The sequence below is a fragment of the Sciurus vulgaris genome, assembly GCF_902686455.1.
Source record: "Sciurus vulgaris genome assembly, chromosome: 2".
Classification (NCBI taxonomy): domain Eukaryota; kingdom Metazoa; phylum Chordata; class Mammalia; order Rodentia; family Sciuridae; genus Sciurus; species Sciurus vulgaris.
In genome coordinates this window covers 36166925-36189039 of record NC_136462.1, presented here as the reverse complement: position 1 = coordinate 36189039, position 22115 = coordinate 36166925, and the positions used below count along the sequence as shown (strand labels likewise).

The window sequence follows — 22115 nt, the reverse complement described above, 5'->3', positions numbered from 1 at the left end:
CTTGCCTCAATCTCTTGAGCTGGGACTATATGCATGCACCATCTTGCCCAGCTTAGATTGTTGTTGTTGTTGTTTTCCTGTGCGCCCCCCCCCCCCCCCCCGGGGGGTTGAACACAGGGTTTTATGCTTGCAAGGCAGGTACTCACCAGCCGAGCTATATCCCCAGCCCTGTTTTCTTATTGTTAAAGAGTTCTTTTTCGGGGTGGGATCCTGGGGATCAAGCCTTGGGTCTTGTGCGAGCTAAGCAAGCACTCTACCACTGAAAATCTGGCCCCAGTGCCAGATTTTGAGAATTCTTTGTTGTCTTTTGTCAAATAAGTAGTCTGCCAAGATTTTCTCCCAGTCTGTGGCTTACTTTTTCATCCTCTCAGTAGTGTCTTTTGAAGTTTTAAGTTTTGATGAAGCCCAAATTACCAATTTTTAGTTTTATGAATGTGCCTTTTGGCATTGCAGCTCAGAATTTTTTGCCTTATTCACAGTCACAGATTTTCTCTTACATTGTTTCTACATATTTTGTTTGTATATTTTACATTTAAATGTATTTTATGTTTTAAGTCAATTTTTTTAAAAATTTTTTTTATTTTATTGTAAACAAATGGGATACATGTTGTTTCTCTGTTTGTACATGGCGTAAAGGCATACCATTTGTGTAATCATAAATTTACATAGACTAATGTTGTTTGATTCATTCTGTTATTTTTTCCCTTCCCCCCACCCCTCCCACCCCTCTTTTCCCTCTATACAGTACTTCCTTCCTCCATACTTGCCCCCTCCCTAACCCTAACTCTAACCCTAACACTAACCCTTCCCTCCCCCCCATTATGTGTCATCCTCCACTTATTAGCGATATCATTCGTCCCTTGTCTTTTTGAGATTGGCTTATCTCACTTAGCATGATATTCTCCAATTACATCCATTTGCCTGCAAATGCCATAATTTTGTCATTCTTTATGGCTGAGTAATATTCCATTGTGTATATATACCACAGTTTCTATATATCCACTCGTCAATTGAAGGGCATCTAGGTTGGTTCCATAGTCTGGCTATTGTGAATTGAGCAGCTATGAACATTGATGTGGCTGTATCTCTGTAGTATGCTGATTTTAGATCCTTTGGGTATAGGCCAAGGAGTGGGATAGCTGGATCAAATGGAGGGTCCATTCCAAGTTTTCTAAGGAATCTCCACACTGCTTTCCAGAGTGGCTGCACTAATTTGCAGCCCCACCAGCAATGTATGAGTGTACCTTTCTCCCCACATCCTCGCCAACACCTGTTGCTTGTATTTTTGATAATCGCCATTCTAATTGGGGTGAGATGGAATCTTAGGGTGGTTTTGATTTGCATTTCTCTTATTACTAGAGATGTTGAACATTTTTTCATGTTTATTGATTGCTTGTACATCTTCTGTGAAGTGTCTGTTCATTTCCTTAGCCCATTTGTCGATTGGATTATTTGTATTCTTAGTGTAGAGTTTTTTGAGTTCTTTATAGATTCTGGAGATTAGTGCTCTATCTGAAGTATGATTGGCAAAGATATTCTCCCACTCTGTAGGCTCTTTCTTCACATTACTGATAGTTTCCTTTGCTGAGAGAAAGCTTTTTAGTTTGAATCTATCCCAGTTATTGATTCTTGCTTTTATTTCTTGTGCTATGGGAGTCCTGTTGAGGAAGTCTGGTCCTAGGCCGACATGTTGAAGATCAGGACCTACTTTTTCTTCTATAATCTGTAGAGTCTCTGGTCTGATTCCAAGGTCCTTAATCCATTTTGAGTTGAGTTTTATTTAGGGTGAGAGATATGGGTTTAGTTTCATTCTGTTGCATATGGATTTCCAATTTTCCCAGCACCATTTGTTGAAGAGGCTATCTTTTCTCCATTGCATATTTTTGGCACCTTTGTCTAGTATTAGAAAGTTGTATTTATTTGGGTTTGTGTCCGTGTCCTCTATTCTGTACCATTGATCTACCTGTCTATTTTGGTACCAGTATAAGTCAATTTTTTTTTTTATAATGTGAGAGGTACAAATAGAACTTTGTTTATTTGTTCTGTTGCTACCTGATTTTTTTTTGAAAATATCCTCCTTTCTCACTGAATTACCCTTGTCTCTTTGTTAAAATCCATAAGATATGGACAATTGTATTCTGTTGATCTGTTTACTTATACTTTTGCCAGTAATGTCTTAACATCAGGTGAGCCCTCCAGGTTAATTCTTTTTCAAAACTGTTGGGATTATTTTAGTTTCTTGGCCTTTCCACAGAATTCTTAGACTGCCTTATTGATAAACACACAAATCTGTTGGGATTCTGATTGGGATTATGTTTGATCCATAGATCAACCTGACATTTTAACAGTATTGAGTCTGAACACAGTATTTCTCTTCATTTTTTTAGGTCTTTGATTCCTTTCTTGAGGGTTTTATATTTTTCAGCATATAGATCCTGCAGTTTTTGAATTAGGTATATTTTGATTTGTTATAAAGGACTTTTTTTTTTAAATTTTTTATTCAGTGCTGCCCAGGCTGACCTGGACTGGGCCTAAATAATCCTTCTGCCTCAGTCTCCCATATAGTTGGGACTACATGTGTGTGTCCCTATGCCCTGTAGCCTGACTTTGTTGTTGTTACTGAACTTTAGGGAGGTTTCTTTTCTTTCTTTTGTTCTTTCTTTCTTTCTTTGTTTTGTAGATTTCTTGGGATTCTCTAAGTAGATAATCATATTGTATATGAATTGAGAGGCTTTGTTGATGGACCTTTATTTTATTTATTTATATGTGGTGCTGAGAATTGAACTGGTGCCTCATGTGCTAGGCAAGTGCTCTACCACTGAGTTACTTCAGCCCCATCGTGAAACTTTTTTGCTTTTTAGTCTATAAACCTTTTATTTCCATTTCCTTATTTAAATTTTCTTTATTTTTGTTTTTCTTGGCTTATTTCAGTGGCTAGGACTTCCAGTGAAATGTTGAAAAAAAAAATGATGAGAAAAAAAGTTCTTATCTTAATTATTATCTTTAAGGGAAAGTATTCAGTGTTTCATCTTTAAAATATGTTAACTGTAGATCATTTTGTGAAATCTCTTAACCAGGTTAAGGAAGTTTTTTTGTGTCTCCAGACTACTGAGAGTTTTTGTTTGTTTGCTTTTGTTTTAATCCTGAATGAATGTTGAATTTTTTCAAATGCCCTTTCTGCATCTGTTCAGATCATATAGATTTTTTCCCTTTCCATGATCATTTATACAGATTTTTTTCAGTGTTGAACTAGCCTTGTATGCTTTTGGGAGTAACTCTGAGGTTATTTAAAAATAAATCATTTTGGATTTTTAAAAACTAACATAATCAGATGGCTGAGGCAGAATTGCAAGTTCATCTTGCCCATCTCAGCTACTTATTGAGAACCTGACTCAAAATAAAAAATAAAAGGGGAGGGCAATGTAGCCTAGTAGTCGATTGCCCCTGGGCAATCTATCCCTTCTACTGCAAGAATGAATAAGTAAAAACAAATATACAATAATACTTAAATGAAGAAGGAGGGTTGGGATTATAGCTCCCATGGTGGAGTACTTGCCTAGCATGCATGAGGCCCTGGGTTTGTTCCCCAACACTAAAACAAACAACCCAAAAAACACAAAACAACAAAAATTGAAGATTTTTATAAACTAAAGTAGAGAAGAGTCAGGATAATTCAATAACTGGTACCTAAATTTTACATGTTAGTAGGACTTAAATTTTCTTGATCTATATTGGAGTTTGGAGACTTGGAGGATTCTTGTTTAAAAGGCCAGACAAGGTGGTACAGTCAGCAATTTAGAAGACTGCTATAGGAGGATCTCAAGTTCGAGGCCAGTCTCAGCAGCTTAGTGAGACCCTGTCTCAAAATAAAATAGGCTTGGGGATAAATAATTAAAAACATAAATAAAATTACTGAGTGAAGGCAGAAAATGTTATTTGTATTACTATAATCAAACATTGCTCATGCAGAGTTTATTTCAACGAAGTATGTGAATGGACTCAGTGAATCTTTTTGTGTGGTTATTGTCTGTCTTTTGGTTTTACATACATGTCATAGAAATTTTATTCATAATAGTAAAAAAGCCATATATCTTTTAGTGGGTGAATGATTAAACCGTGTATCCATTCCATTAAATAATAGTCTGTAGTAAAAAGATACAAAATATTGATACATGCTATATAACCTGGATAAATCTCCAGAGATAATGCTGAATGAAAAAAAGCCAATCTCAGAAGGTTAATATGTGGTTACATTTATATAACATCTTGAAATGCAAAATTATAGAATTGAACAGATAGTTGCTGCCAGGGGTTATGAAGGTGGTAGAGGTGGGAGGGAAGTAGGTGTGACTTTAAAAGGAGCAAGTGTATCTTAACTGTATCACTCTCAGCACCCTGGTTGTGATGTTGTACTATTGTTTTTCAAATTGATAGCTTTGAAGTAAGCCAGGCTTTGGGCAGGACCCTGGAGGATTGCAAGTTAGAGGCCAGTCTCTGAAATTTGGTGAGACCCTGCCTCAAAGAATAAAGGAGATGAGGATGCAGCTTAGTGGTAAAGTATCCTGTGTTAATTCCCCAGTACTGGGAGGAAAATTAGTGTTGGGGAAAACTTGGTAAGGAATATGTGGATTTCTATAATTATAACTACACGTTCTTCCTTACAGTAGGAAATCAACTGTAGAGCTTTCATTAGTCACATCAATGTTTGACGTGGTCAGAGTGGAATGATTTCAGTGATGATATTAAATCAAAAAGTGTGAAATGAAGTATAAAATAAAGTGCCTGTAAGAAAAGCCAGAGTGTTTTGTTTTATACTTGATAAGTTCCTTCATGAAAAATGTGGGTGCATTCTCATTAAATACATTTTGAATTGTGAAATTTTCCCATAAAAAACAGTTTAATTATGAAGAATAAAGTGTTAGAAACTTTATAATCAAGTTGTTTAGTTTTTATCATTTTTATAAAATTGGGCTTATTATTAAGATTATAAAAATGCATGTAGTTTGGCCTTTTGGTTTATAATTTTACAGTTCTTCAGTTAACAATTGTCTCTAAGACCCTAAATATTGAAGTTTTGAGATCCCTTAATTCCTTGGCCTTTTAATCCTTTTAGGCAGTAGCGAACTGTTTTCTGTAAATATTTTAAGCTTTGTGGGGCATATTGTCTCTATTGCAAGTACTCAGTTCTGCTTTTAGAGTACAAAGGTAGCCAGACAAATGAACATGATTATGTTCTAATTAAACTTTACAGTTGTGTGTTACTTAATGACAGATATGTTCTGAGAAATGTGTTAGGTAGTTAGGTGATAGAGTATACTTAGAAAAATCTAGATGGCATAGGTTAGTCAGTCACTTGATGTAAGTCACTTTTGAGGCATTGAAGAGATGTGGAGAACATGAGATACATGAGGCTGCTGTCAGTTTTAACCCAGTGTACTGTTTCACTTTTATAAGTAGAAGGATTACATTCTAAAATAATCATTAAAAAGTACATTGTAAGTACAGAAACCATAAAAGATATTTGTTATCATTTTCAAATAAGTACTGTATATATATGTGTTATACTTTTTATGCAGGTTATGTTTGCACAAGCATCCCCATAGACTTGTAATATATTGAACTGTGACATCACCAGATTATAGGAATTTTACTCTACTACAGTCTTATGGGATCACTGTTTTATATGTGGTTTGTCCTTGACTGAAACATCTTTTCCTTGTGTTGTTATACTTATAAAAACAGGGCATGACCGATTTGCCCTTTGAACTTAGTTTCCATACCTCTGCCTTTTTTTTTTTTTTTTGGCCTATATTTTTTAGGTGGACACAATTATTTTATTTTTATGTGGTGCTGAGTATTGAACCCAGTGCCTCACACATGCCGGTGAGCACTAACAGTGAGCCACAACCACAGCCCACATACCTCTGCTAAAAAATTAGTAGGGGAAATGACAATAATTATAGTATATAAAGTATAGAAGTTTAAATTTTGAGGAAGAACAATTTTGTTAACTTTTTCAATTGATTTCAGTTTTGATGTTTCATCTAAGAATTGTTTGCTTAACCCAAAGTTATAAAGAGTTTCTGTTATATTTTCTTCTACATGTTCCATAGTTTTATATTTAGATTTATGATCCATTTTGAGTGAATTCTTATATGAAGTGTGAGGTATAGGTTGAATTTTTATTTAATTTGTCCACTTGTTCCATAGCTGGTTGTTGAAAAGGCTGTCTTTTCTCCATTGAATTGCCCCATCTATTAATCAAAAATTATTGACTCTTATCAGTGTGGATCTGTTTATGAACTCTTGTGTTCCACTGATGTGTGTGTCCGTCTTTCTGCCAATACTGCATAACCTTGATTACTTCTCTTTAAATCAGGTAATGTGAGTTCTCTACTTTTATTCTTTTTCAAAAATTTTTTGGTTGATTTCATATAAATTTTAGAATAAGCTTGTCAATTGCTATAAAATTATTTTTTGTAGATTGTGACAGGAATTAGGCAAAGTCAGAACATTTAAAGATAATTTAAATATTTAATTAGAAAATCTTCAAAGGGTTGTAGAAACAAAATGATCGAAAATACCTAAGAAAGTATAGATTTCACCAGGTGCTGTGGTACATGCCTATAATCCCAGCTTCTTGGGAAGCTGAGGCAGGAAGATTGCAAGTTCTAGGCCAGCCTGGGCAACTTAGACTCTGCTGCAAAAAAGAATAAAAATATAAATGATTGGGAATGTAGATCAGTGATAAAGCATTCCTGGATTAAATCCTTAGTCCCAAAACTAAAACTAAAGCGTGTACATGTTTCTATTGTTTTGCAGTACACAGTGTATTGCATATATTATTTAGGTATCAAAGATATCAAACAACCTATTTTTGTCTTTTAATAATGTGTTAAGGTAATTTAAAACCTATTCAAAAGCCTAGTGTTTGCTTTTTCATTTTATTTTTTATTGTATTATGAGGGATTGAACCTAGGGGTGCTCTACCACCAGGCTATACTCCAAGCCTTTTTTTTTTTTTATTTTGAGGCAGGGTCTCCCTAAGTTGTGGAGGCTAGTCTTGAATTTGCTATCCTCCTGCCTCAGCCTCCTGAGTGGTTTGGAATTATAGGTGTGTGCCACTGGGCCCAGACCCAGTGGTAGCTTTTGAAGCCTCAGCTTAACATCTTAACATCTGGGTCCCTACCATGCACCCCGCCAAGTCATCTTTTTTGATTGCTCCTTTATATGTGCAGTCAAAATTAATTTCTTTGTTCTTTTCATATACAGTTGTTTTTTGATATCTATAAGGGATTAGCATCCAAAATCTCTGGATGTGCTTGTCTTCTATGTAAAACGGTGCTGTATTTGTGTACAACCTCTGCACATCTTCCCATGTTCTTTAAGTTATGTCTATATTACTTTTTATACCTAATACTATGTAAATGCTGTGTAAGTAGTTGTTATACTGTATGGTTTAGAGAATAGTGACAAGAAAAGATGTTTGTACCTGTTTAGTGCAGATGGAGTTTTTTTTCTTTAAAATATTTTCCTTCTACAGTTGGTTGAATACATGGATGTAAAACCTGCAGATATGGAGGACTGAGTATGATTGGTCATTTCTTCTTCTCAGACTTTGTTCATGCCATGCCCTTTACCTAGAACTTTGGCATTCCAATTCTTGACCAGACCCATAATAAGAACTATATTTACATAGGGAACCAGTTCATTTATGTTTTTGCATTAAAGTTTTCCTGAAACAACATCTTTGGTTACACATGGTGTATTTTGATTTTATATTCTATTTAGTTTTTAAAAAAAGTTGTTTGAGAGGGGCTACAGTTGTAGTTCAGTGGTAGAGCGCTTGCCTAGCATGTGTGAGGCACTGGGTTTGATCCTCTGCACCACATAAAAATAAAGGCATTGTGTCCATATACAACTAAAAAATATTTTTAAAAAAATTTGGTTGAGAATCACTAAATCCATTTCATGGCTCACAGATGTGTCATATCCTGCAACTTGAAAGTCACTGAATATAGTCTTGAATAACTCCTCCTCAGGAATCTGTGTTCATTATTTCATTTAAAATTCAACTTGTCCAAACTTTTTCCCTTTAGGAACCCTTCACATTCCTGCCATTGCTTTAGAAAACTATGCATTGTTTTATATTCTTCCTCATAATGAATTTGTAGCTTATCAAAGGCTATAACCATTGTTTTGAACTTACTTAAATATGTTCCAGACACAGTCTGTTTCCTGACCAAAAATCTAGAAGAAAATGTACACATTAAAGGAGTTCTTCTTTTGGTATTAGAAATCAAAGGGCCTCACATTGAAAACTGTATGAACTCTACCTTATACTTAATGGACGTGTAAATTTAACTATTTTAATTTAATAAAAAATTCTAGTATTGAAAAATTATTTTGTGCTGGGTGTGGTGGTGAGAGTCTATAATCCCAGTGGCTCTGGAGGCTGAGACAGGAGGATTTGCGAGTTCAAAGCCAGCCTCAGCAATGGGGAGGTGCCGAGCAACCCCACGAGACCCTGTCTCTAAATAAAATACAAAATAGGGCTGAGGATGTGACTCAGTGGTCAACTGCCCCCGGAGTTCAATTCCTTGTACCCCACCCCACATTTAAAAAAAAAAAAAAAAAAGGAGAGATTATTTTGTGAATGTGATTGTCATTTGGGCCCTTCCTCTTGAAACACACAACACAGTTGTGTGTATATATATGTTGTTGCAGGGGATGGGTTCATGAAAATAGGTGCAGATCCTTTGAACCAGGGGATTCATCTAGGACCTATACAAGTGACCTGCAAATGTTTTTCAGAATGATTTACTTAAGGGTAATCAATAGATACTTAGCAGTTGACAAAAGGAAACAGTAGTTTTTTGTAGGCATCTTTTAAAAAATCTTATCTTTTTATACTTTATACCTTATCCTTTTATACTAAATTTTAGAGCAAGATTGTTAGTTCATTTGATCAAATCCCAGTACCTTTTGCTTCCTCCTAATTCTTTTCCAGAATTGTATCCCTTGCTTCATCTCTGTTAAACACTATGCTGTATTCTTTGTATATATTTCTTAAGATTACTGATGACATTTTAAAGTCTTTATCAGTATTATACTTTTTGCAAGGAAATTGAGACTCAAGAGTATTTTACCCAAAGTCCTATTGTAAGTGATAGCAAGGATTAGAATTCAGTTTATTTTACCCCAAGCCCTTGTTTTTCTACTTAGTATTATTGCATGCCTCAAGGACTTTGTTTAACATGGTCTTCTTGATAAGATTAGAATCATTTTGAAGAAAATCATCTTTGACGTAGTGTTTAAAATATACTTGAATTAAAGTGAAGAATATTGAGCAGTTAAATTGTAAATAACCTCCTTAAGGGTAGGAGCTATAACTTTTTAATCTTAGTATCTTAATGTTTAATGTGGTTGTGATGCAGTAAGAAATATGTTTGGTCTTTGTCCCTGTTCCTAACATGGAGTTTCTAAGACCCTTGGAATTTCTCTAGTGACAGGAATGATAAGAGTATCTTTTGTTGCAAGGTGAGGTGCTTCTTGCCTGGGGCCCTAGATAACTTCAGGTTGGGAGCCAGAAGGATCAAGGTATGATTACAGGTTAGAACTTTGAGTCCCATCCCTTACTTCTGGGGAGGTAAAAGAAGTTAGGGTAGTTAGTCACCAATGGCCAGTGATTTAATCCATCATACTTGTGAAATGAAGACTACCAGAAAAGACTCTAAACAATTGCGTTTAGAGGTCTTTTGGGTTAGTACATATATCAGGAACTGAGAGGGTGGTATACATAGAAGAAGCACCCCCCACCCCCCCAACCAAAAATTCTTCTGTGTATCTCTTCCATCTGGCCATTCCTGAATTATATCCTTTATAATAAACCAGTAACAGTAAGTAAAGTGCCTTCTTGAGTTCCTGAGCCATTCTAGTAAATTATGAACATTAATGGGGGAATTGAACTGTGGAATATCCAGTTGCTGTTTGCAGGATTGGAGATTAGTTAGTATGAGGAAGAGGGATCCACACATTTAGTGTCCAAAGTATTGAGAGTGAAAAGAAGATCAGATTGACACATGCTTGGTTCTAGTTTGTAGTTTTATCATTTGCTTGTTTAAATTTTAGCTTTGTACTTTTTTTTAAAGATACTAAGGATTGAAATCAAGACCTTATGCATGCAAGGCAAGAGCTCTACCACTGTGCTATGTTCCAGCCCAAAACTTTAGCTTTGATTGTGAGCTTAATATCAGAGGCTGTTGTATCTTAGTCACTTCTGGGAAGTTGAGAATTTGAGACTAAAAACAGTTCTGTTTATTCTGGGTTTGCTGTAAGTAAATTGAATTGGGAGGAAATCTAACTTTTTTTTTCTTTCCTTTCCTCTTTCCTTTCCTCTTTCTTTTTCTTCCCTCCCTCCCTTTCTTTCATAGCAGAATGGGGTCCCACTCTGTTCCCTAGGTTGGTCTTGAACTCATGAGCTCAAGTGATCTTCCTCAGTCACCTGAGTAGCTAGTACTACAGATATGTGCCACCATCCCTGGCAAAGACCTAACTTTCATTAGTTCTAGATTAAATTTTTCTACAAAGACATAAACTTATCAGAGTGAATTTGCTAATGGCTTTATCTTGCTTTTCCACAGGCACATACCATGAGGCATTGTAGTACAATTGTAGTGGCTGTATAGACTATGAAGAGGCTGTCGCACTTCGCTGAAATGCCTTGTAGAATAGTGTGCGACTCTGGGCAAATTAATTTTTCAAAGCTTGACTTCTTATCTGCAGAATGGAGAGAGTTAGTACTGCCTAGTACAGTAGGACTTCTTTGAGAATTTATTGAGATGTTGCATCAAGAATGGTAGGCATAAGCTGGGTGTAGTGGCCCATGCTTGTAATCCTATCAGTTTGGGAGGCCGAGGCAGGAGAATTGCAAGTTCAAGATCAGTCTCAGCAACTTAGGGAGACCCTGCCTCAAAATAAATAAAAAGGACTGGGGATGTACCTCCATGGTACAGCACCCTTGGGTTCAATCCCCAGTAACAACAGCAGCAAAAAAAGAATGGTAGGCATAGTATCTGGTGTATATTAAGCACATCATAAATATTAGATAAGAGATGGATAGAAAACAAACCTGATTTGTGAATGAGGTAGTTAACCTTATGTCTCTGTGACCAAAATACCTAACAATAACAAGTTAGAAGAGGAAAAGTTTATTTAGGGCTCGTGGTTTCAGAGGTCTTAATCCACAGATGGCTGACCCTTGCTCTGGGTTCAAAATGAGGCAGGATGTTGGGGAAGGGCATGGTAGAGGAAAGCTCTTACACCATGGTAGCCAGGAAGCAGGGAGAGGAGAGGAGGTATCAGGAAAGGTGAACCCTTCCAGAGCATACGCCCAGTGAGCCACTCTTCTAGCTGTGTCACACCTGCCTACAGTTACCACCCAATCGGTTCTTTCAAACTAGGATGAACTGATTAGGTTACATATCTCATAGTCTGATGGTTTCATTTCCAAACAATCCTGCATTAATGCAGAAGCTTTTGAGGTATACCTCATATCCAAACTGTAATAGTAGTGATGAGCTGTTGGATTTAGTAATTTTGATTTAGTAATTTTATAGAAGTGTGGAATTGGTTGTCATAGTCTGAGTGATGAATAATAGTAATTGTATATTGAGGTCAACCCTTTTTCATCTCTGAAATAATAGTGAAAGTCAATGTGGGAAAGCAGTTTGCTGCCTTACTTTAAACTACTTACTTATGTAGCAAGATAAAATTCTAGTCAGCTTTATCAGTTTCTCTGATTCTCAAGCATTATGCTGAGTTGTTTTGTTATTAGGTTGTTTTCACCGCACATTTTTTTTTTTCCCTTTTTTTCTTTTTTCGTAGTACTGGGGATTGAATCCAGGGCTTCATCCATGCTAGATAAGTACTCTGCCCCTGATCTCCACCCCAGCCTGCTCTTTACATGTAAAATGACATAGTTTCAGAGTTAAGGTTTACTGTGGTGATTTAAATCTTATGTTTAGATAAAGCATTGAATTTTACCAATGTTAATAATATATTTGTATTATTTTTTTCTTTTTCATAATGAATGTCTTTCCTATCTCTTAGGCCTTATAGTTTTTATAAGGCCAACTTATAGGATACTCTTCCTCTGCAGGTAACCCTTGGGGCATTTTCTACAGTTCTAGTACAGCTCTTATCAAACAGTATTACAGTTGAATTGGGTTTTTGTTGTTATTTACTAATTTGATTTCCATGCTAGATTTTAAGTTTCTTAAGTATAAAGATTGCCTTGGGAGCTTTTTTTTTTATTTCCTTGGGCCAGGTTTTTTTGTGCCAAGTGAGTACTTTCACTGTTGAATGAAAATGTAGTTTAGTTATCCCTCCCCCTTTTTTTTAAACATAAAGGATTTACAGTTTAGTAACTTTGTACATTGACGTTTTATTCTTGTCTCTTGTTATTGAGGATATCCCCACATGTTTTCCTCCCCTTTAAATCTGGTCAAGGACATAACATTATTCATATCTTCAGTGATCACAGTACCACGGTATAAAAGTTCATTGGATTCTAAACTTGGTGACATTTGCATTCTCATCAGTCTTCCTTGTCAGATTCTTTCCCTTTCCTGTTCTGGTGGCACAGCCCTACATTGCCCCTGCTCAGTCTAATTTATAGGTAACTTCAGATATAAAATCTTTATTAGTTTTAATTTTGCTTAATATTCTTTAATATTCTTGTTCTAACTTTAAAGTTATTTTGTATTTCATCAGTGACAAAGCATTTCCCATTTCCCTGCCTGTTTTTTTATTTGCATACCAATAAGCCATCTAGGTAGAGGTAATCATCTACTAATCTGCTGACCTTTGGAGCATATTTTTTGCTCTAGTAAGCTGTAAACGAGAAGTTGGAGTATCTTGTAAGGCTTTTTTTAGAGGTCCAAAACTTTAGAAACGTGTATTGGGAAAAATAATTGGGAGGAAAATATTTGTAAGAAATACATTGAGAACAAAAAAAGCTGTATGAGTTGGGTATTTAGGATTCTTTGTCAGTGTGAGTTATTCACATGATAAAAGAATAAATACAGTCAGAATCATGAACCTGAAGTTAAATTATTTTTGTAGTGCTAAATATCAAACCCAATGCCTCACTTGGCACCCTGCCACCAGTCACACCCCCCAGCCCTGACATATTTTAAAGTGTTAGTGATTTCTTTGTAATTTAAGTTTGTATGTTCATTTTTAAAAAGTAACGTCTTTGTGTTTTTTCACAAAGTTGTGGCGGCAACACTTACTTTTTTGTGTGAGCTATCGAAATAATACACAAGTTGGAAAGTAGATACTAATGAGATCTGGTATTCTCATTTTTCAGGGATTTTAATTAAAAGGTGCATATTCTTCCACAATTTTTGTTATTGCCTTTACAAACATTTAAAATGCATTTGTCAAAATGAATTATATACAAATACTATTCTAAAGTTTGCTTTTTTTTTTTGCTTCCTTTTGTTTAATGTCAGTTCATATAGCGCTTCATGCTGTAACTACTTAAAAAAAAAACTAAAGAGTTGGATGCAGAGCTCAATGCTAGAGTGTGTTTAACATGTGTAAGGCCCTGGTTTTGGTCCCTTGACCCTTTTCCCCACAAAAGTAAAATGCAGGTGAAGTTAATTTTAATAATATATTTTATTTAATACAATGTATCAAAATTACTTTTTCAACATATATTAAATATAAAAAAAATGAGATAATTTGCATCTTTTTTCCCCCTTTAGGATTAGGGATCGACCTCATCAGTACTTCGGCACTGAGTCCCTAGTACCAAAAAGAAAAAAAAAAGAAATATTGTCATGTGCCACATAGCAATGTTTTGGTCAGTATGAATCACATATTACAGTAATCCCATAAAATTGTAATGGAGCTGAAAAATTCTTATCATCTAGTGATGTTGTAACATTGTTGTAACACAACCCATTATTCATGAATTTGTGTGATACTAGTATAAACAAATCTGTTTTACCAGTCATATGAAAGTATAGCATGTACAATTACACACAGTACATAGTAGCTGGTAATGAGAATAAACAACTGTTACCTGTTTATGTATTTGCTATGGTGTACTATATTTTTAATTTTTATTTTAATGTATATCCTTCTACTTATAAAAAAGTTTACTGTAAAATAGTATATCTTAAACTGGCAGTAGACTTATGCACCTCATGTTTATTATATGAATGGTGAGTGCATCAAAGGGCCATGATGAGGTTTATTTTATTATGATTATTACTATTATTTTAGGTGCTGGGGATTAAATCCCGGGCTTCGTGCATGGTATGCAGGTGCTCTACCACTGAGCCCAAAGGCCACATTGAAATGATATATATCATCTAGGTTTGTGTAAGTATACTCTGTGATGGTCACACAATAAAATTGCCTCATGAAGCATTTCTCAGAACCTATCCCTCATTAAAATATGACAATGCTTGATCTATATTTAGATTTTATTATATTTGTAATTGAAAAAGTGAACTCATCCAAATTATTCCAAAAATATTTAAGTTTTCTAATAATGGAATAAAGTATCATTTGTTGAATTAGTTAAAATTAAATAAAATTTAAACTTCAGTTCTTCAATTATTCTAGCTACATTTCATCTGCTCAACATCCACATTTGGCTAATAGCTACCAAGTTAGCTGTTGACAATGAAACTTTAACACTACACAGCATTCCATTATATAGAGTTTCTGTAATTTACCCAATATCCTATTGATGCCTTCCTCCTTGATATTATAAACAATGGTATAGTGGATATCCTTATAAAAATACATTATACAGATTTCTAGAAAAGGAATTGATCAGTGGTTTATTTTATTTTATTGACTCGGGAAGGTACTAGGGATTGAACCCAGGGGCACTTTTATCACTGAGTTACATTCCCAGTCCCTTTAATTTGTTTTATTTAATATTTTAATTTTTTATTTTGAGTCTGGCTTTGAATTGTGATCCTCCTGCCTCAGCTTCCTAGGTCACTAGGATTATGGGCATGTGTTGTCATGCCCAACCTATCAGTGGTTTCTTTTAAATATTTGATAGGTATTTCAAAATTGCCCTCCCAAAACATTGTATTGTTTTATAAAATTATCAGTACCTGGCTGGAGTTGTGGCTTGGTGGTAGTGTGCTGGCCTAGCACTCGTGAGGCCCTGAGTTCGATCCTCAGCACCACATAAAAATAAAATAAAGGTATTGTGTCCACCTGCAACTAAAATATGCATATTTAAACCCTACAGACTAAAAATACATTGATTAAAAAAATCCACAATATATAAAATCTGTTTCCCTGTATAGTTTCTAGTATTGGGTGAACTTTATTGATCACTCACACAGACACACAAGGTGTTATAGCAGAATAACTATATTTGCAACCATTTTTTCTTGTTCTCTAGTTGAAAGTAGAGGGCCATTTCACTATTTATATTTACTTGAGACATACAACAAAAGATAGCCAGAAGTCAGGGTATATAGCTTGGTGGTGGAGTGCTTGCCTAGCGTGTACAGGATCCTGGATTCAACTACCAGCATCACTCCCCATCCCCCCACCCCCCAAAAGGATGAGAAATTCAAGTAGGGGGCAAGGAAGCAAAAGCATATCTCAAGGATGTTATCTCTCTATTACCAAGTAAATCAACATCTCAAAAATTTTACCTCATATACCCTTTTCTCAGGAAGCTTTTGGAGGACTCTCAGGAAGAGGGGAATGTGTGAGGAAAATTTCCCAGGAGAGGATTAAGAAATGATGACTCCAAGAAATGATGCTATATGTTGAGAGAACGATTTCAGATTGGAGCCTGGTTCTGTTAGATTCCATGCAGTAAACTGATGGTAAACTCAACCCCAGTAATGGAAGAGTTTAATGAAAAGACTGTTCAACAAGGTGTAGGTGATGATAAGGGACTTAACAAAGGACCCTGAACCAGCCTAGGCTTAGCAACAGCAGGAAGCCTATTAAGCTCAATCCTGAAAGAACAAGGGAGGAATGGTTACTATAATTTACCTAGAGCTGTAACTATAGAAGTTGGTCCACTTGATTGGAACTGTGACCTTAAAGGACTTAACCTTTGCCAGACCACAGGAGGAAGCTGGGAGAATGAAGAACCCAACTGCTTTTTCCTTTCTTCCAGTGAGTATGTCCCATAGTAGATGGGTACTTCCTCTGTAAGATAAGAGAACATAGGTTACAAAGTCTTTGAAAGCAGCCTTTTAGAATTTGGAGTAGATAGAGAAGGATGATGAATGAATCTGAGCAGAGAGAAAATATCCAGTAGAGAAAGGAAGATGGAATGCTTCAAAAGCTATCCCACATACAAACACAAAGAAGATAGATTACCTGATTAGTTTGAATATTGATTCTTCTACCAGAGAATGTGGGCATATGTTAGTATTTTAACAAGGAATTAAAATAAACTTATTGGATGAGGTAAATATAAGAGAGTTAATTTTCATCTTTCATAGAATATGGTCAGCAGATATTAACTGTGATTGAAAAAGTCACAGGAAGTAGCATATACATACATATGTATGTGTGTGTATATATATGTATAACATGCATGTGGTCTGTTCTATGCATGTTGCTAGAAATGAGGTAAATTCAAGATGAAAATAACTGAGTTAAAAGCGATTTTCTGAAAAGGAGTACTTTTACACTGTTGGTGGGATTGTAAATTAGAACAACCACCATAGAAATCAGTATGGAGGTTCTTCAAAAGACTAGACATGGGACCACCATATGACTCAGCTATATGCTTCTGAGCCCTTATCCTAAAGAATTGAAGTCGTCATACTATAAGTATATGCACATACCCAGATTTACAGCGGAACCATTCACAAAAACCAGACTGTAGAACCAGCCTAGGTGTCCATTAGTGGATGAATGGAAAATTAAAATGTGGTGTATATATACACAAATAAGTTTTAGTCAGCCATAAAGGAGAATGAAATGTCATTTGCAGGAAAATGGATGGAACTTGAGAATGTTATGTTAAGGAAAATAAACTCAGAAAATTAAGGGTTGTATGGTTGTATGTTTTCTCTCATGTGGAAGCTAGAGAGTAAAAAGGAAAAGAAAGGTGAGAATCTCATGAAAGTTTAAAGGGAGATCAATAGAGGAAAGGTACTAGAGGGAGGAAGGCAGGCAGTTTGTGGGGAATTATTTTGGCTAAATTGTTATTGTGTTCATATATGAATATGTAACAACAAATCCCACCATTATGTACAACTACAATGCATCAAATAAAATTATTGATTCTCTAGGCAGAACTCAAGTAGAGGGGGTGAGGCATTAAATTAGTCTTCTAGTAAGTTTTATGGGTATATTTGTTTTTTAACAAAAACTATATTTGGATATATAGTTGTGTGTCACACAGTTGTACAGACAATACTAAAGTATCAGTGTCCGAGTATATAAAGTAATTGAAAAACATTGTTATTACCATGCTAGTGATTAATTGTATCAGTTTACTTCCTTATTATTGTCATTAATGAATTTGAAGACATTACTCTCCTTGGGTTATTAAATATTTTGAAGTAATACTTATATCCCCCACCCATTGTTTAAATACTCATTCAGATTTAATGCAACAGGTACCAGGTTTATAATGTGAGCATACACAGCACTGTGCAGGGGCTGGAAGAGCCACTAGTAGTAGATTGAGGTTGTTACTCATATGCAACTACTAGTAGATAAGGTTGGTACTCATAGGCAAAAAATAATATATGACAATGCCACATAGGACATATTAATCACAAAGTAAGTAGTACAGAAAATAAGTGCTTTAAAATCTGATTATTAAATCAGAGACATCAATAGGTCCTTCTGAGGCTCTGTCTGTAAGTAGTATGGAAAAGATATTGATAATAGGTAGGAGGCTCAACATGGAACCTTAAACTTGCATGATTTCAGACTCCTGCCTTGATATTATTTAGTGATTCTTTCCTTTCAAAAGAAAATAGGTATGTATGGTTTTAACTTTTAACATTGTCACAAATATTATACCCTATTTCTTTTTTACTTCCTTTTTTCTCTTTCTGGTGTTTGGAATTGAACCTGGTGCCTTACATTTACTAGTCATGTATTCTGCCATTGAGATACACTCCCAGTCATATAACTTATTTCTGTATATGTATACTCTGTTTCTGTTTGCTATGGTCTTGGGTTTAGTTTAGGCCAAAGTAAAGAAATGTAAAAAATAATGGACTATTTTTTTTTGGGGGGGGGGGGGATAAACACATTTCTAATTAGTATGATCCTTTAAATGCACTTCTACTTCATATTAATTTAGGAATATCTATGTTTCATAAATAGATTTAAACCTTAAGACTCTTCTACTTTAACCTTCAGTTCATTTTGCTGATTTTGTGTTTCTTCCAGTCTTGGGAATATTGTCTCCAGAAGAGACATTTAAACAAAAGCAGTTGTTCTTCCTCATCATTTATTTTTGTTGTGCTGGGAATCAGCTCTTCATTGCTTTAAAGGAAAGTACGTGTTTGATCAGAGAAGAATGGCCATAACTCAACCTCTCATGTGCATATCTCTGTTAAACAATATTCGACCTTTGAATGTATTTTAAGTTGTTTTTTTTTTTTTTTTTTTTTTTTTTTTTGGTGCTGAGGATCAAACCCAGGGCCTTGTGCTACTGACTGAGCTATCTCCCCAACCCGTATTTTAAGTTTTATGACCAACTTACTATCCCTCAGCAGATCACATTGATTTAACTATGTGTGTAAAATTATGAATGAGAACAATTATAGTCAGAAGCTTCCCCTCTCCCCCACAAAAAGTCATTCTTTGAGCAAAAATATTTTCATTTAGAAAAATATTTTGTAGCACAGTAGTCCCTCCTTGGTGACATGTTCTAAGATCCACAGTGTATACCCAAAACTGTGGATAATATCAGGCTCTATAAATACTGTTTTATCCTATATATGCATACCTGTGATAAAGATTAGTTTATAAATTAGGCATAGTAGGAGATTAACAATAATAATAATGAAATAAAAAATTATGGTATACTGTAATAAAAGTTATATGAATGTGATCTCTGTTTCTGTTTCCCTTAACATCTTATACTATACTTAACCCTTCTTATTGACTGTGGGTAACCAAAACTTCAGAAAGTAAAAAACGTGGATAAGGGGGGAACTACTATTTTGCACATAGTATAAGCTTATTAGATATGAATTAGACACAAATTAAGCCCCAGAGGGCTTGCAGTCTACTTGGGTGGATAAAACTAGTAAACATTCTGATTTCGAGGTAGAAAATAAATGGTATGGTGAAGAAGAGATATTTAAGTATACTGGAAGGGTAGATTGTGATTGTGAACAGGTGGGTTTGAAGAAGATTTCATAAGACACTGGAGGAGGGAAATTTAACATTAAAGAAATGGAGAGAATGTTTTTCTGGGTATAAAATAATATATGAAAGCTGTGGAGGTAGGAAATTGCAGGGCTAGTATGGAAAATAGCAAATGTGGTTTGATTTGAGAGATAGAGGAGGGAGAAATAAAGTGGAAAGAGTATTCTAGGACTAAGTCAAAAGGAGCCATATGAACATCAGACTAAGGAATTTGAAATTTCTCCTACAGAATAATTGTTAAAGTGCAGTAAACACACTCCAGGACCAGATGTGCCTTTTAGCTTTTGACATTGGGCAAATCACATATTTTGCTAAGTCAACGTACAGAAGTGAACAGAGGAATATGTTGAGGGTTAAATGAGATAATTCATGCCAGGTGCTTAACCCAGTGAATGGATGGTACACAATAAACCTTTGGTAATAGTAGTTTGCAAAAGGAAAAAGCAACAAAAACTTGGAACATTGCCATGGCAATAGGGGTGCTTCAGGAATGTTAATATGGCTGGCTATAGTATATAAAATGACAGAGAGAGATTGAGGTTGGCAAGACTAGTTAAGCAATTTGTAAAAAAAAATCCATGCAAGAAATAATGTCTATATGATTAAGGTAGTGGCATGAGAACAAAGAAGCTAGGGTATATTGAGATATTATCAGGGGCTGGGGATATAGCTCAGTTGGTAGAGTACTTGCCTAGCATGCACAAGGCCCTGGGTTCAATCCCCAATACCACCAAAAGAGAGAGAGAGAGAGAGAGATTATCAGGTAGAATTGATGTCAGTTGATACAATTAGTTACAAATGTATTTAGGGACATTATAGGTATGATTTTCAAGCTACTTAAATTTTACACCAGGAGGATAGCTAATTTCTCTAACAGGCAGTTCTGTTGTACTTTCAGGATATTCATTTTTCAAGATACAAATTAATGGTTTATTGTTAAAAATAGCATCACTAGGAAACTGGAATGTTGATAGCTTATTCACTTTTCATGTTCTGTAGGAAAGTTCACATTTCATTTCTCCACTTGTTCGTGTCTGCTACTTGGTTAACTCAGTTTTTAGTAAATGAGCAATAGATGTTATTGCAATCAGGTGCTAAAATAAACATGCTATTAACATATAGTATGAATCATTTAAGGAAATGATTGATCATATTTTAAAGGCAAAAGAAATGATGTGATTATGTGATTTTTAAAGGAAGCATGTAATGAGCAGGAAATCATTTGATAGAAGTGTAACATAGTATTATGGATTCACATAAGGGTTCACCCATCTGGATTTTAGTTTATATCCTATTCTAGTCATGTGACTTAACTTTTCTGTGCTATTTGGAAAATGAGAATATCTGTCCTGTGTCCTTAGTGTCCTATCTAGCAATTAAATGCCTGCTAAAACTCCCACTTTAAATGCAATGCTTTATCACTTTTTTTTTGGGGGGGGGGTGCTGGGGATTGAACCAAGGGCCTTGTGCATGTGAGACAAGCACTCTACCAACTGAGCTGTATCTCTAGTCCCTAAATACAATACTTTAAAAATGAAATTAACCATCTCCTTTCTAATTCTTATCCTCATTCTCCTGCCTCCCTGGGGGTGAGAGGAGAGATCTGATTTTCTGAATTTTCCTATTTTAAGGTTGCATAATTTTCACAGATTCAGTTGTTATACTGAGTACTTTAGAATTATATTTATGTGTGTATATATATGTTATCTATATGTATGTATATAGATATATAGATAGAACATTATATTTCCTGGTTTCCAAGTCCTGTCAAATTATCCTTTCTAATAAATAGTTTGAAACAATGTTTATTCCTTTCACTATTACTTTTATCTTCCCATGTGTAAAATATTAAAACATTGTCTTTTTTGGCTGCTTTGTTTACATTTTCCTCTAGTCAACTCTGGTTACAGTGTAGATTTAGCTTTCAGAAACCTGTTGTCTCCCATTGCTTGCAGGAGAAAATCCTAATAATTTAGCTTAGCAGTCAGAGTCAACTCTGGCTTTATCTTCTATCTCTTACATTGGCCCTGTTCTTATTTAGACTGCTTTAACTCTCCAACTAGGCCTTATATATTCTTATTAGTAGCCATATATGGAAAGTCACTATGCAGTCATTTTAAACCACATTTTAAAATTCATTTCTAGGCAATTCAAAAATGTTATATATTACCTTTAGTACTAATATATTGTTCATAAACTTTGTTAACCTTTGGGTGCATTAAATCTTTTATTATTGAGGAGTTGAAGGTGATAATAGGGCAGTTCAAGTAACCAGCCATTTGATACCTTTGGTACTGTTTGCTTCTAACCGATTGCCGCCATGAGTGTGATCTTTAATATCTCCAAAGACCTTGAACTTTGTGTTTGATATGAACAAATACAAAACTTACACTGCTTAAAAGCAAAATATTTTACTTTAATACACATAGTATATAGGGGCCCCAATTATCTGGTTTTAAAAAAAGAAAAATATCATGGGGGCTGAAGATGTACTTTAGTGGTACAGTGGTTGCATACATCTCAAGCATGGGTAGTGGGGTAAGGGAGACAAAGAATCATGATCTTTTGTTCCCTCACTGTTTCTTACATTGCATAGTACTATTGTTCAGATTTGTGAAGGATGATCCAGTGTGCAGCCCCATTGTTCCCGGTAAAGTTAAATTTTAAGTGTTAAAAAGCAAGAAGAGTAATGAGAAATTATATGC

At 35.1% G+C, this 22115-nt stretch overlaps 1 protein-coding gene across 6 annotated transcripts in view; it reads left to right on the top strand.

Moving 5' to 3' along the window:
* The window catches only part of PALS1 (protein associated with LIN7 1, MAGUK p55 family member), a 90436-nt gene that overhangs the window by 4235 nt on the left and 64086 nt on the right, over positions 1-22115 (top strand). For 2 of the 6 annotated variants that reach the window (XM_079127106.1, XM_079127100.1), the window contains exon 1: positions 13726-14394. The exons of the other annotated variants lie outside the window; for them this stretch is intronic. The gene's annotated coding sequence lies outside the window, so the exon portion shown is untranslated. Of the gene's footprint in view, positions 1-13725; positions 14395-22115 lie in introns of those variants that run through there. 6 annotated transcript variants of the gene reach the window in all.